Genomic DNA, 16,741 nt, shown 5'->3' on the forward strand with positions numbered 1-16,741 from the left:
TGCAGGTCAAGAGCAGAGCTGTCGACGTTTTCCGATATGTCTAAGCAGGCCCGGCCCAATTAATGAGGTAGCAAAACAGGCAGTTGCCCAGGATGGTACTATGGTTTGGAGGCGGCTAATTTCGAGCGAACCAAAACCTTTTGATTATTATATTATCTAGTACCTCTACAGAGAATGCGTGTTTGTTGTTTGACAAATTCGAAAAAATATATCTAATAATATCATAAAAATACAATATTTCGTTTACCGTACACGCGGTAAATTACAATCGCCTGGGACGGCAAAAAAACCCGAGGCGGACCCTGACTCTAGAATTGATCTTTCGGCTTGCAAGACATATCGGCGATGGCACTACCGCGGTCAGTGTAAACGCGTTTGATCGACATCCGCGCACAGGATTCACACGTCGAGTATTTTCGAGTAGATCCTTCCTCGGCCACGGGGAGAAATAATAAAACGAATAGGTATAATAACGATATCGTATATTATGTGAATCGGTATGACGTGATACCATTTCGAGTGAAATAATAATATTATTGTTATCGTACACATCACGCGAAGATGTCCGGCCGTGTTTCGTCGTATGCATATCATATTATGTACGCGTTTATCATAATATTGTTATAATATTATTATGTACTACACACGCGTGCCCAACAACAACAATAATAGTACAGTCCGCGGTGAGCTATACGACCGGAAATGCACAACTAGTCGCCGGCATATTATAACGGCGGGACGGGGACGACGACGACGGTAATAATACGATGCCGATGACGGTGGCGACAGTAATAATAACAATAATAATAATAACAATAACAATAATAATAATAATGTAGGCCCGGCGGCCAGTGGTATTGTCGCGATGTTCCGCGCGCAAAATAACGGCGGCGGCCTTGGTCGGCGTAGTAATCGGCTTATCGTTCATTCACAATCCCGAAACGAGTGAAATCTATATTTCCGGCGGCCGACGCTGAGAACCCGGACCGGGCGGAGGGAGGGCCGCGGGCGGAGAGGGATTTCGCGGTCCAACGGGCGGCGGCGTGTCAGTGTGCGTGCGCGCGCGCGAGTGTGTGTGTGTGTGTGTGTGTCTGCGGGGGCGTAGAGAGAAGTGCGTGTGACTCGCGAGGTATACACGACGGGGCGGCTGCGGCGACGGTGGTGGTTGACGCCGCCGGTGGAGCGATAACGGAGCGAGCGGCGGTAGAACGAAACGGCGTGGCGATAAAAGTCCGCCGCGGCAGTCGGGTGGCGGTGACGGTCGAGTGCGAGTGGGCGGGGTGGATGGAGGGAATCGCGACCCCCGGCTAAAAGTATGCGTGTGGGTTGTCCCACGGCCACCGCCGCCGCAGGCTAAAAGCTCCCGGAGTCGGATGCAACACGCGCGCACGCACGAACACGTTCGCGACGGGATCTCTCTATCTCTCTCTCTCTCTCTCTCTCTCTCTCTCTCTCGCGCGCGCGCGCGCCCGAACGCTATCACAGAGAAGCACCTGTTGTAGATCGCTGGCGCGCGCTGGAATTCGCCAACACTCGACCCGTCCGTCCAACCCGGTACCGTTTCCGCCGTATCAGCCGCGCGCAGACCACCCCGCGTATCGCCGGCACAGTGGTCACCACCAGCCCATCGGGACGACCGTCGCGGTGACGTCGGTGTCTCGCTCTCTCGGCTCTCGCGGCGCGGACGGGACCGTTTCGCCGCTCAGTACGCCACAGGACACCAGAACATCGGCACGTCGCCGGCCTCGTTCATCGCAGAGCACCACCACCGCCACCAGCACCGTCACACCGTCCTCACACAGCCGTCACGTCACCATACCTCCCGGTCCTCGTCCTCACCCACACACATTCCCGCGCCACCGGAACCGCCACCGCCGTAATCACTGACTCGCCGATACGATCCAGTCAAACACACCGCTCGACAACATACTCCACCACCACCTGCGAACGCGTCCGGAGGCAGTCCGGCGACGTGTCAACATTGAATCATCACACAAACACCGGAGGTAAACACGCACGATGACTTTTATTTTATTTTATTCTTCTAAATTTACATTTTTTTTTTTTTTTTTTTAGAAAAATAATTGTTTTGTTGTTATTATTTTTTTCGACTCACTTTTTTAAAGTTCACTCACTCGTGAGTGGACTTCGTTTTTTGTTGTGGAACACGTGATTATTTACGAATTACGCGCGGTTTTTAAGAGCCCGTCGTCAAAGCGTTCTCTAGCCAGACTTTTAAACAACGAATAGCAGGTACACCACGTGTCCACGATCGACGAATAATTCGGTTTTTTCGTGGTTTGTGGTTTTTTTTTTTTTTTATCGCTATCCTATATTACTTAACATATTTTAATATTTAATAATACAGTAGATATATTAAATGGTGGTCGATCCGCTCAAATCGAACATAAACAAATATTTAAGTGAACCACGTCAGGAATAGAATAATAAATAAAAACATTATAGGATAACAATAATATATAATAATTATAGAATCGATAAAAAAAAAAATCAAAATGGAATTATCATTTGAATACATTTGTTCGTATCTACACAGTAATCTGTTCATTTTATCGAAATTATAATTTTTTAAAAGCTTTTAGAATAACTCTATTCGGTTTGGATAAGAATAAAAATTGCAAGTTGTGTTTGAATTAAATTTGAAAACAGTTTAGTTCGTCCTCGGAAGTAAAAATTCGTAATATCCCTACTGAATATTTCTTTATGAAGAATTATTATTCATTATTTTAGGTATTGCAACACTATATAATACGTAAATTATATACCTAATAAAGGTATATCCAAGTCGCTGACAAATGTTAGCATTATCTACTAAATACTTTGGGTTTGTTAAAATACAATATATTATAATTTTATATTGAGAATGTGAAATATAAGTTTAACGAAAAGTTAAAATTCACTAAGATGTATTTTTTTTTTTTTTTATGTAATAATTTATTTTAGTTAAAAACTTTTAAGTTAATAATATTATATTGATGCTCAACTATTGGTTTGTTTTTATCGTAACGGTTACTAGATTTTAATTGTCCCACGTACTTATGCAAGCAATGCGTCTCTTTTTTTATATTTCGTATTGACGTAACTCCAGGAATTTTCATGAAAACTACGAGTATAAGATTTTAAATGACGATACGTCGTGGACGTTTCACGTCATTTTATTTTTAGTCAGTTTTTGGTTCCCCGAAGTCGCATCATAATAAACTATATTTTATCTTTCGAAAATGATCTTCATTTTTTGGATATTTTTAATTTTTTTTTTTTTTTTTTGTACGCTTCGAGTCATTGCAACGCATTGACGAGATTATAGTAACCTACCATTGTCCAATATTTTGCTGCAGATAACTGGATCAAAAAAAAAAGAAAAAAAAAAACATTCTCTTTTGTTTCAAGTCAGTGTTCTTCAAAAATCGCATTGTAGTACAAGAACCCGCGTCATTTTTCTATTAATAAATAAATCGGAGCGTATATATATTTTTTATTTTGAAATTCAATTGTCATCGGATTCTTTGTTTAACGCAAAGTAAGCAGATTTCCTGTTAAATATTTTTCCTTTTTACAATATAATGTGTTATAATGTGTTTTAATAATTTTTTAATAAAATATTTTATTTCCATTAATTCATTGCAGAAGTCTATCACAACAATGCTCTATATATTTATAAACCAGGTGAAAACAAATCAAATTATACAAGAAATGGAAGCCAAGCTTGTATCCATCACTGACGCTTATGTTTTTCTGGAATTTGTTACATCAAATTTCCAAAATGTATTCCTTTATCGAATTGTTATTTCGCATCTACAGCCTTGTCATTTGGTTATTATTGTTGTTTCGCCGTTCTCGGTGAATTCATTCTTTGGAGTATTTTACGAATATCAAATATAAATTCTAGCCAATTATTATGAATATTGAATAATAATAAAAATTCTTGATTTAAAAATAATAAATATAATAATTCGTAGTCAGTCGACTAAGAAAAAACACGCGCTCCGATCGAAATAATAGGTATTTAGTAAGGACCTACTTCCGATTTTATATTTTAATGTGTTATTTGTATAAACAAATCGAAATAATGGCGTCACCTCGAATACCTATAGCTGTGTTCTCAATATATAATAATATATCAAACTTACATCATGTAATATAAACATATGATTTCACATTTATAATAACAATGAGAACTCTTTGATCTGCAAACTTGAGAAGCCATTATGATTTCATTAATCTGATGTAACAGAAAAGCTTTCAAACACGATCTTAACTATAATAATGCATTACACAATACATACGTGCACTAAAAATTATATTAATAATAACCAAATGTTTCATATTTTTCTATTAATTTGAATTTTTTTTTGTTTTGTTATGGCTTATATTTTAAACGTCTTAAACCGTTTTAGAAAATTTAATTATACAGTGTTAGTAGTTATTTATTTTTCTAAGTAAAATTTCATTCAGTCACGTTAACCGACAGTTTTTTCCTATAGCGAATTAACAATATAAGGTGCATCTATACGCACTTTCCTGATGTCTCTTATCAACTGTCTTCATCTTATAAACAAACATTCGCTGCACACAAAACTTTTAGTTACCTACATAATGTTTTACTTATTTTCTCTCTCTCTAAAAAAAAACAAACTTTTTTGTTCATGTTCAGCATATTATATTAGTTTCTGCATGTATAATTAGGTCACATCATTTTATTTGTTTATATACATAAGCTAGAAACGTATACAGAATTTTCCCAACTATTTTCTACATATTGAAACCATTTTTCGATATATATCAGAACACCCAATAGGGTTAATTGGGTAATTATTAGAAACAACTAGTAAAGAAATAACTGTGTGACCTAATTTATGTGACCGAGCAATTTCGCCTATCTATCTATAAATTGCCGGTTAAACGCCGTGAGATCCCGTTATTATTAGATATGAGTAAGAAAAATCAAAAACCTTAGATTATGAGATTTGCAGGTGTTGCTTGGATTGAAAATTGACTTAAGACGGAGAATTTTCTACTTTTATGTATATTATGACCTAACCTGTTCGTGGTCTAAACACGTAGTCGACTATTTGCGTAAAAACTTGGTTTCGCAGGCTACATCACATATTATTGGCTTTTCTAGTGATATTGAAATGCGCAATCGTGCCGTTAAAATAGTCACCGTAAAATTTTTTGATATCCATTCATGATGGCAATGCACACGACAACTAGAAAAAAAATGATTAAGAGAGAACCAAATATGAATAGTAAAGTGATGGCCAGGACATATCTGAGGGCGGATTTCGGCCGGATTTTCTGGCGTTCTACCAATAACACGCCTTTAAAAAATATGACGCAAATGCTGCGTTTAAGTCGTTATTCGCGTAAAAAATTGTGGTACTCAATGGTTTGGAAAAAAAAAGTTATAAGCGAATTTAAAATACTATTGTCGACTAGCCTGCGCTTTGACTAAATACATCGAATGGAAGTACGAGACACCAAAATAATAAAATATTAATATATAAAGTGATTTCAATCGTTACTGTATCACGAAAACCTCATATTTAATTATTTTTACTGAACTTCATAACTATAGATAAATGTACATTGATATTAATTAAATTTAGCGTTCGTGTGGTGATTATAAATAATATTTCTTAAAATATTTCTATTTTCTTTATTTCGTTGAATCATAGATGAAAACGATCGCCTTTCAATTTTTCAATGATCCCGTGAAGCAGTAGTAATGCAATCACGTGATATTCCACGATATTAATTAATTTAAAAATAACCAGAATAATATATGCCAAGTCAATCGAATCGCAATATATTTGTATTTAAGTATTTTATCATGTATGATACTCAAACGCCCACAAACCAAACATTAATAATTTTAACTTATTTTTATAAGTTATAAGTTCTAAATTTCTTAAAATACCAACCTATTTAAAATATTAAAAATGTGCTTTGAAAAAAAAGTTTTTGGTTTACCTAATATATGAATACATATGGGTTTACAAAACATTTATAACTTTTTAAGTATAATTTCTATACAAATGATTTAAAAATGCTATAATTAGAAATTGTTTGTAATTGACATTTTAATATTTCTGATTTAATGTTTCAAAAATATTTTCATCATATAATTTAGAGGTTATAAACATAAACATTCTTTAACTGTTGTGTGGGTGGGTTAGTATTGGATCTTGACAATTGAAAGCGATCTCGTCAGTGAAATATGACATCATTTTAATATATTACAAAAGAAGTATCATATAAAATTATTATATTTACGAGAAAGTATTGATGACAGCAGAGAAATTCTTGTATCGAGAAAATGAGAAACACGTTGATAGATAATATTCATTCGTGATTCATTGACAAAGAAGGATTTTAAATTTCCGAGGAAATGCATATATTATTTGCTCGACTATTTGACATGAGACATATTAAACCATTTAATAAAATATGGATACTATACATATTTAAAGACCCGCTTCATACATTCATACAGACGGATATTTAGTCAAACTTCATGAGATCTAATAGAACTTACATTTTACATAACTTAAAATTTATAATCGACACGACATAGTTAATAATAATCCATCGTGATATATTTTATTTTATAATAACAGTATGAGTTTATTATTTTTAATTTGAATTGATTGATTAAAGAAGGGGCATTTTTGATAAAATATAATTTCTGAATAAAATGGGTTGTCGTGGATAAAAAAAACTTTTACCGAAATGTAGACTAAAACAGAATCAATAATTAGAAATAAATTATTAATAATACTCGTCAAACGTGAAATTTTTGTTTGCGGGGGAGAGGCTTGGGTATTTTGGGAGTGACTAAGTATCCGTAAATTTCCCCACCACGATTATCCATGTCGATTGTTATTAATATAATATGATATATATATACAATAAATATATAACATATTATATCAATTTCTACTGAGGCAATTTTACGATGGAATAGTGTTTGTCGACGTTTTCGGGTCCTGGCCGCGGTATTTTGCAAAACTCGTCAGGTAGTTGACATTTTCCCTTTTAATCGCGGTGTATTAGATATTCGGTCAGAATATCATTATGCTTAACGGTCAGCGTTACACACAGCAATGCGGACACGTAGGGGATGATTTATTTTGCACAAAGCGTGTCCCCGACGGTCCGCGTGTGATCCGTCAACGACCACCACGTCCGTTTCTTGATCTAGGAAAAACAAAAATAATGTTATAACTTGAACTAGAATAACGTAAAAACAGTGAGCATGTGGCTTAAAAAAATATAATAATATTTTGCCTGGACACAGAGATTTGAAATAAATGTCAAGTAGGAGGCATATGTGGTGCATTGTATATACTTGCAATAAAAATGAGTTTGATCTATATTTTAATAAAAGAACACATCGCCAATCAGATTTACAACAAATTAATTTTTTTTTTTTGAGCCATATCATCACTGAAGTAAGTTTATGATAAAAAATAAAAATTTTAATTAGTATTCAGCTATAAATAACAATATTATTTACAGTTGCTGTAATGCAGTATTATTAGGTACGCAGTTTTTGTTTAATAAATTATTTTTATTAATATTTTTGAAACATTCTACAAAGTAATATAAATTAAAATAATATATATATTAATATACGACTATTACAATATGTCTTACATTATTGTAGGCGTTCAATTTAAATAGAATCTAACTACTTTGACTGCACTTTTTAGTAGATCAAAAACCCAACGTAAGGAGGACGTATTACGTACATATCAGTAGTTACTGACGCATTCAGTTGTTTTTAATATCATCGTAATTTATTGATATTTTATTAATAAATACTTATTTTTGACAATATCATATATTATCATTCACTTGTATTTTGTTTTTATTGACAATATTTGAATTTAAATTTGAACTCTTGTGTATAATATACAGTATAAATGTCACGTCTGTAGACTGCTCTCTTGGTTTAAATATTACCATATTATTATGACGTATATTACAATATGTTATATGAATGCATACCGTTATAATGAACACGACGCAGGAATAGCACATAATTTTGTAAATAACTTAGTTTAAAAAATACATTATGCTTTTTATTTAAACAACACACATGATTATTTTTGGAATGATTATAATATGACTTTAAATGCAATGTTTAAAATTAAAAAACTTAAAATAAAAAACATTTTTAATTAATTTTCGTTATTGTTTATATACTTATATATTTTAAACAAACAAGATATGTGTTTATGAAATAATAAAACCATTGTTTTATTTTTAATCGTTATAGTATACAAAAGTTCTTTTCTTCGAGCTACATACACACTTACCTGCAAATTATGTTAATTTATTTAAAACTTCCTTTTTTCCATACAAATAATTAGAATGGTTTTGTTTAAATTCATTCAAGACAAAACGTGGAAATAATTATTAAAGATGAATATTTTCCTTTATATACCTCCGTACAATTAATATAAAATATTTATAATAAAACATTAATTACACTAACGTGTGTTTGACATTTAATTATTATCAATTCATCATTTATCATAGATATAATAATAATATTCGTATTCTATATGGAAATATGGGACATTAGCCGTTTTATAATATGAGCTTTTGAAACGTTTAACTGGAACAGCTGGTTCGAAAAAAAAACGCTGTTTTATGTTTGACCTTTAATAGCATTTTGTGAATGGACTATTTTTTTACGCGATTTGCTTTATATTTAAAACACATTATATAAGCAATTATCTTGCATTGAAGAGTTCATTACAAAATTGTATGTTTTTTTCGATTTCGAAAAGTTTATTATTTGATAAAGTTTTTTTATTTTTTATATCAAGTTTACACGAATAACTTTCACTTCAAATACGTTAAAACTTGATTAAATTATGTAGTTATGTGGGAACCATGATAACCACGTTCCGTCTCAACTTTTTTAATTTTTTAGATGTCCATTTTTCGAGGTTTATAAAGATATAACTTTATTTATTGAACTAGTCTCGATCATTTCTATGCATAAAAAATTTAATAATAATGATAAAAATAAATAAATCCAAAATCTCATAACTAAATAAAGACGAAATCGATAATTTTTTTTTAAATAAGCTGGTTTTTTTTCATAATAACAGGAGCTTATAATAAATGAGAAACAATTTAAAATAACAAAAAAATTATACATCGTATTTAAAAAAAAGTGTGTATAAAATGTATTCGTTTTTGAACTATTGCCAAAAATGATGATACTCATTAAATGAACAATTTTATGATAATACCGTGTGCATTTACGATGAATTTCCTACAATTGAAATTAAACACTGCAAAATAAAAATTATTAATTATTATTAACATATTATTTTTAAATAAATACTCAATTAATTAAATGTAGTTAATATAAAATATTTAAGTTAAATTCATATATTATTTTCATAACGAAAGATGATCTATTGTTCATTTGTACTATGTAAATTTGATTAATACAAAAAATTAGTGATAAATATCCATATAGTTGTGACTGGCAATATTTAAAAATAACGATTAACGAGAACCAAAACCGTTTTTAATATCTACGCACACAAACTATTATTCGTTCTGGATATTTATTTATTATATAAATTAATATCGACGATCAAAAGTATTAATAAAAAAAAAAAAACTCTGTTATAAAAACAAATATATCTACTCTGCTGCAGTGTGTAACAAAAACAAATATCGATTAAAAAGTCTTCGCAATAAAAAATTCACAATCAGCTAAATATACGCTTATACTGTGAACGGTCGTGCCTAAATGTTTTCGATGGCCTATTACATATTATTGCGTACTACATCGATATCGACAAACCATAATATTATATATACTACATAGATGAATGTCGAGGTCGAATAAAACCGAAAAAAGAAAGTAGATAAAGTATAATACAAGTGCGAGTGCTAAAGAAAGTGTGTTACAGAAAATTGGGTCTCGCGCACGTGCTTCGAGCGCAAGACAGTTTTGTGTTATTATAAATTTGAATAATAAATCATCGCATACGAAATTTGGAAATATTATTCTCATAGAAGCTCGATTCACTATATTATACGTGCGTGTAATAATGCACACATAATGTTTATGTCGTTTTTCAAACACAAGAGTTCACGCACATACGCGTATAGATGCAATATGTGCGAAAAAATATCAATACTTGACAAATTTCTGAACATTTTATACTTTTATAGAGTAGGCGCGTGAATATATTAGATTGGGCGATTTTGAAGATAAACCAACATTTGGACGAGATCAACATGCGTAATATTTTTGTAAATTTTAGTTGCATTGAACGACATGAAATTCATATAACGCTGTGGCATTATAAATTACTTGGTTTTAATAAAACAATATATATTATGCTGGGTAATTGTTTTAACGGTAAACACGAATCACCTTCGAAAGTCTTGCCATTTTGAAAATGATTCATTTTACTCGATTTAAAGTCATTAAAAAATAGTGATTTTAACAAGATTATACCATATTAGACATTTTTTTTAAACTTATTTTTTGATTCCTCAGCAAAAAAAAAGGCAAGCATTTTTAATTTCACCTTCCAATAAATTAAATATTTTTTTTTTTTTTGACAAATAAATGTAATGTTTATAATAAGACATATGAAAACCCGGAAAAGTCTCACAGCTGAATAGTACTTATACATAATATATTTCTATGTAACGTATCATTGAGAGTGGGTCGATGTAATGGATGAGTGAAATTGGAATTCAATGGTAAATCATTAAATACAAAAAACGAAAAATGATTTTGAGGTAAGACGACTGTCTCAGCCTCAGCATCTCTATACGAATATTCTATTAGTTTATTAATTATTTATATAGCTGTTTGAAATTTATATTTGTCTTAACAAATCGCATAAATTATAGTAATTGATTATTTTAATATTATTTTATAGAATACGGACTAGCTGTTATTAATTTATAGGTAAGTAAATATGTCAACATACAATAGAACGGTATCAAAATAATAATAATTATTAATATTATTACATTTTTTTTTATAAAGAAGAATAAAATCAAATTACACATTTTGAAAATACCATTGTGTATAAAAAATAATACTATACGCGATGGCAAAATGTTTTTAGTTTCTACAAATCACAGTATTTAAATTATGACATAATCACTGAAATGGTTAGGAAAAAAATGTTATTTTATCGTCTACATAAATATCTATTTCCATTTAAATTAGAATTTTTAATGTCTTTGGAAAAAAATTATATCTATTTACCTATTTTAGTATTTTTAAAACACTGTAAGACCCATTATTGCGATAAATCATGTGTTAAATATTATTTAAGCAATATATGTTAAAAAAAAAAAATAAGAATTTTCGAGATTACGAGCGCGTGATTATTGTTGAAAAAACCAACCTGTATATATCGTATTATATTTTAATACTGTTGAACGGTATACAGTCAATTTTATCGTAAATATTATGTTGTTGTAAATTTAAAAAAATGTATAAACTTGTTCAACCTGGTCTATTTTTTAAAATTATTATTTTCAATATACCATTAAATTATATTTAGAGTAGGTACAAACAAAACCGAAGACAGTCACTTTGATGAATGGTAGGTGTAAAAAGAGTGGCTCGTCGTTGAGTAAGTCACTGTGAAACAAATACATTTTTCAAGTTGTAGTTGTAAAAAATATTTTATTATATTGGTATTATTATTTTTATTATTGAGTTGAGACCCTCGACAACATTTAGGCCATTGCAGGTATACACAGGTTTATATTTTATAATACATTTTAATTTAATCGTTAAATTCAATATTGAGGTTGGAAGCGGTGATAAATTTAATGATGTTGGTGATTGATTGAGGGTATAGTCATTGTATACAGTATACTTGCTAAACTAGTAGCTTAATTGTCTATTGATAAATCTATAAGGTTGAGCAATTTTATTTACAAAATCAAACCGCATGTTTTATATTTAGTAATTGTTATTACAATTTTTGTATGTTATATGACTAGTTTTGATTAACTTACAGGTCAATATTGACGTACCGTACAATGGCTTGATAATTTAAACAGCTTCAAATTAATTTAAATTCATGTGCCTATATCCCACATATATATTTTTCTAAATTTTTAATTAAAATATTTATGAGGAATATCGTATATTCAATTTTCAAACAATATGCGTATTAAAATGTTATACATTTTTTAGTTGAAAAATGTTTTTCATGATTTTGACGAATTTTGTAGAAAGTTTATCATTAAATGCGTATTAAAAAAGAAATAAAAACAAATTTCTATATTTTATAATATTTTAGTGCGATAAACTATAATAAGGAAACTTCTATTATATTTTTAAGCTTTTCGACTTAGAACAAATTTATATGCAATCATTATACTACGCAATACAGAATTAAATATAAAATGTAATACATTATTGTATCCCGAACAATGAGTACGTGCGACCATTCAAGTAGGTATTTAAAATTACACATAATATTATAATATAAACGTGTTGTACCAGCAGATTTATATTCTACTGTCACACGTGTCATTGCGAACTGCTAGAGCATTTGAAAGGTTTATATTAAATTATCATCGACAACGCAAGAAGTTTTGAAAAAGTTCAAAATTTGTTTTCGATGTATTTGTAGAAATATAATATTAAATATGTACCATAATATAATATTATAATAGCGGAACTTTTGCATTTTATTTATTCTATCCTAAATACACGATAAAATATGTGCACGTACGTTCGTATAAAATTCGATATCTGCACTGGACATTATACGCGCGTATATATAGAAAAATATCATAATATTATTATCATATGCGTGCACATTTTTTTTTCTTTATCTAATAACCGCAAAATTATTCATACCTAAGTAAATGCATCTTTCGTGAACCGTAAATCATCATAAACCTAGATGTGAGTATATACTCATGTGACGGACAAAAATCACCAGACAAAAAAAAATGCAATGTTTATGTAATAATATATACCTGATTACAAATCATACACACCGCCATTTTTTAAATTTAATAATGCATTTATTCAAATATTCTGGTTATGTATACTTAAATGCCATTTATTTTTTCTAAGTACTTGGATTTTTTTCATGTCATTATTAATGATTGTTTTGTGTTGATATTATCTTCTTTATTTTTATGAGAATCACCCTTTTTACTGAAAATTGTTAAGCAGATTATATTGTTTCTCAATGTTAGTATGGATAAATTGGAATTTTAACAAGGAATTTGTGAAATATTATAGTTTATGTATTTAGATAATTTTTTCAAGATAATAAAGTCAAGTTTAATGATGCTTATATAATTTAAATATTATTATAGTCATTATTTTATTAATAATGTTATGTTAAAATTGTATGTGTATTTTTATAAAAAAATTCCAAGATATTAAGTACCAGCAGATTGCATAAATTTCTAATTTAAATTTGAAATAAAATCAACATGTTTACTTGGCAATCTTAAATTTATTCAATTACCTTATGGATTAAAATTGTATCAATTAAAAATTCAAAAAATTCAAAACGCAGAAATTTGTTAGTATCTAATAGTAATTAGTGACAAAAATTTTGGGAATTTGCAATTCGTACTAATTTAATGCACAACGATCAGTTTGGAAAGTCAGTGCTTAAAATCGATATGAAATTTTATTTAGGATAATAAGAATGCATACATATTAATATTTTCATATCATGCATATAAATCAAAACGGTTATAAAAAGTAACGAAAAATAGGGTTAATTAAATGCTATTTATTTACTCTGAATAATTTTATACATATATTATTTTAATAATTTTTAAATTCATGCTTATTATATTTTGTCAATTTTTCATAGCATACCTACTGAGTAATTATTTTTTCAAATGACGCTCATTATTTCAAAATCTATAGATGTTTTTGAAAATATTTTATTTTTCAGTTGAAATAAAACAATATTTTTTTTACATTTTTCTATTGTTATCATATTTTTTAAAGTTTTACTAGTTTGAATGAAAACATATATTTTTAATATCATATTTTGAAGCAGAATACTTTTTGAAGTGTGTTTTGATACATAGAATTCGAAATTTGGAGAAGTATTTAAAGTATTTAAAGTTTAAGTGAGAGAATTTGCGTGGTTTATCTTTTAAAAAAATTAAAAAGTTAAAAATATATAATATATGATAAAATAATGTGGTATATTTAACACTTATAGTACGTTAAGTAGTAATTCAACTGTTGTGTCTATTGTATTAAATTATTGTCGAAATAATAGAAATTTACTTTTTTTAAACTTTATAAACGTGACTCATCTGTAACCATATTACCAACTGTTAAATGCTCCTATAATCAATTATAATGTCGATAACTAATTGAATACACGGGTACGACACAATAGACTCGAACGAAAACGTTTCAAACTTTTTAAATTGAAATTGTATTCTATATATTATATCAAATCGTTGTTGTTTTGGTCTATTATAACAGATAAGGTAATTTGTAATAAAAGCGTTGAATTTATACAGCGAACGTTGAATGGCCCCTTTATTTAAAACCCACCTCTACGGCTTCGACAGAATTGTTTAAACTTTAAGACGGAACCCTTAGGCTTACTATAGCATGTTATGCATTTAGGAGCAACGTAAAAAACAAATGCAAATTATTCTACTCTGGATCTGCGGGGCACGCGATAAGTGTTGATCGTCGTTATATCATGATTTAATGTTATTGTAAATATTTATTTAATTACTTCGAATGAATTTAGTCGGTAAACAATTATTTAACCTTTGTGGCATTATGTTCGATCAAATTTTAATCCTTTTAACAAAATATTGTTTAACAATACAGTGATTAAACTTGTACGCGATTTAATTTAAACACATAATTCAATAGATATTGCTATAATAAAGTGTTCCCCGTCTGGGTCTTTCGGTTTTATTAAATTATTTTGTATTTTAAATTTTTTTTTTTGTTGTTGTTGCTCATTTATCTATGCAGTATACATTCTTAAAATTAAAAACACAATCAAATAAATAAATTTGGCCATTTTAAATAGTACACCGTAAAAATTTATAACTGATGAATAATGATATATCGAATATTGATTGAGGTTCAAAGCTTATGAAAGAAAATTAAGCATAATATTCACAATAAAATATCAACAGACGGAGATGTAATAATTACGTTAAAAATAAATATAATCAAAGTAAAATAGAAGTACCTAATTTAAAAAATATTTTTATTTTTTTTATAAACCACATTTTATTTTTTATTTTTGTTTGTTAGGATTGACTGGGTGGTAGTGGGTTGGGATGTGGTTCACATCTTATAATAAGAATTCGTCGTTAGTGGTCCTAAGTGCAAATTGTCTTATAGGTTAGAAACAACTACCTCAGTGGTACAAACAAAGGTTTAATGAAATGCTGAAATGTGTAATTAATTTATTCGATATTCTATAGCTCACAATGAAATTTAAATGTGCTTTCGTTGATTTAATTTTAAACGTTTAAGCATACATTAATGTGCATGTTTTTTATGCTTTGTCGATATCAAACGCAAAGAGTTGTTTTGATTTGTTTAAGTGTAATTTAAAAGCATCTCTAGAGCACGTTTTCGTTAATTGCATATTTATTCCGTAGAAATGATATATTATTACCAATTTAAGTTGTTCTCAGTTTTTTTCGTAAAAAGTCATTTGTACGCTACATACATATATTTTCGTTAACGTTTCGTACGCGTATGAACTGAGAAAGTACTTGAGTTTATTATTTACACTTTACATGACGTGATACTTGGCCGTTAACAAATAATCCGCATTAATAATTTTACCAAGTTTTTAACGACTTAAAACAATCGATGCTCTAAGAATTATACTATTCAAATATACAAAATTGGACAAATATATAATAAAAAAATAAAAATATATAGGTATTTAACGTATATTTTTACATTATTTATCTTAAAACGGAATATATGGTAATAGGAATTGACAATATTATTAATGTTTTAAAAATATTATTGATGGACCGATATACGTGTAACCACTGGGTTTTGGTAGACCACCTCTAGGGATCATGTAACAATACCTAGAAAACATTTTTTTTATTTATTTAGGTTCTATAACGTAACGTTATTGGTTATCATAATATTATATTAACAAATACAATATTGTTCATTTGTATTAACGCTGTGTTGTTGTTTTTGTTAGAAAATTGTCGTACTAAATATCGTTATATAGGTACCTAGTTAACAATGATATAGCCAGAAATTTTGATTTGGGGGTAGGAGAGAGTGAGAAAAAGTGATGTATGTTCTCAAATTTAAAATCGAAAAATAGAAACCTGAAATAAAATATAAATAATATTTTCTTGAAAATGAAAATGTAACTATATACTGTGATGGATTTAGGTATAAAGCTATAAAAGACTGATTTTTTGGAATTCATTTACAACTTATTCATGATTATTCTTTTGGTAAAAAGTTCATTCTTTACAATCAGAATGGAGTGATGAATGCATTGACTTTTCAATGTTATAGGAAATTTGATTTAATTGGTTTTTTTGTGAGTTAAAAATGAAAATATACAGTATTTTTCAAAATAATTGAGGAAAATGAAAAATAAATTATATAAAAAAAAGAGAGAATATAATATAATGCACCGCCAATTTTGGACAAAATCGATTTAGTTATTTTGTTGTAATTTAATAA

The 16,741-nt window shown here is 29.5% G+C and overlaps 1 protein-coding gene across 2 annotated transcripts in view; it reads left to right on the forward strand.

Annotated features, from left to right (window-relative positions):
• Nucleotides 1-1,721: 1,721 nt before the first annotated feature.
• LOC113557467 overlaps nt 1,722-16,741 on the forward strand; it is a 36,759-nt gene continuing 21,739 nt past the window's right edge. For both annotated transcript variants that reach the window (XM_026963007.1, XM_026963008.1), the window contains exon 1: nt 1,722-2,006. The gene's annotated coding sequence lies outside the window, so the exon portion shown is untranslated. The remainder of the gene's footprint in view (nt 2,007-16,741) is intronic.

This window comes from Rhopalosiphum maidis, chromosome 3 (genome assembly GCF_003676215.2).
Source record: "Rhopalosiphum maidis isolate BTI-1 chromosome 3, ASM367621v3, whole genome shotgun sequence".
Classification (NCBI taxonomy): domain Eukaryota; kingdom Metazoa; phylum Arthropoda; class Insecta; order Hemiptera; family Aphididae; genus Rhopalosiphum; species Rhopalosiphum maidis.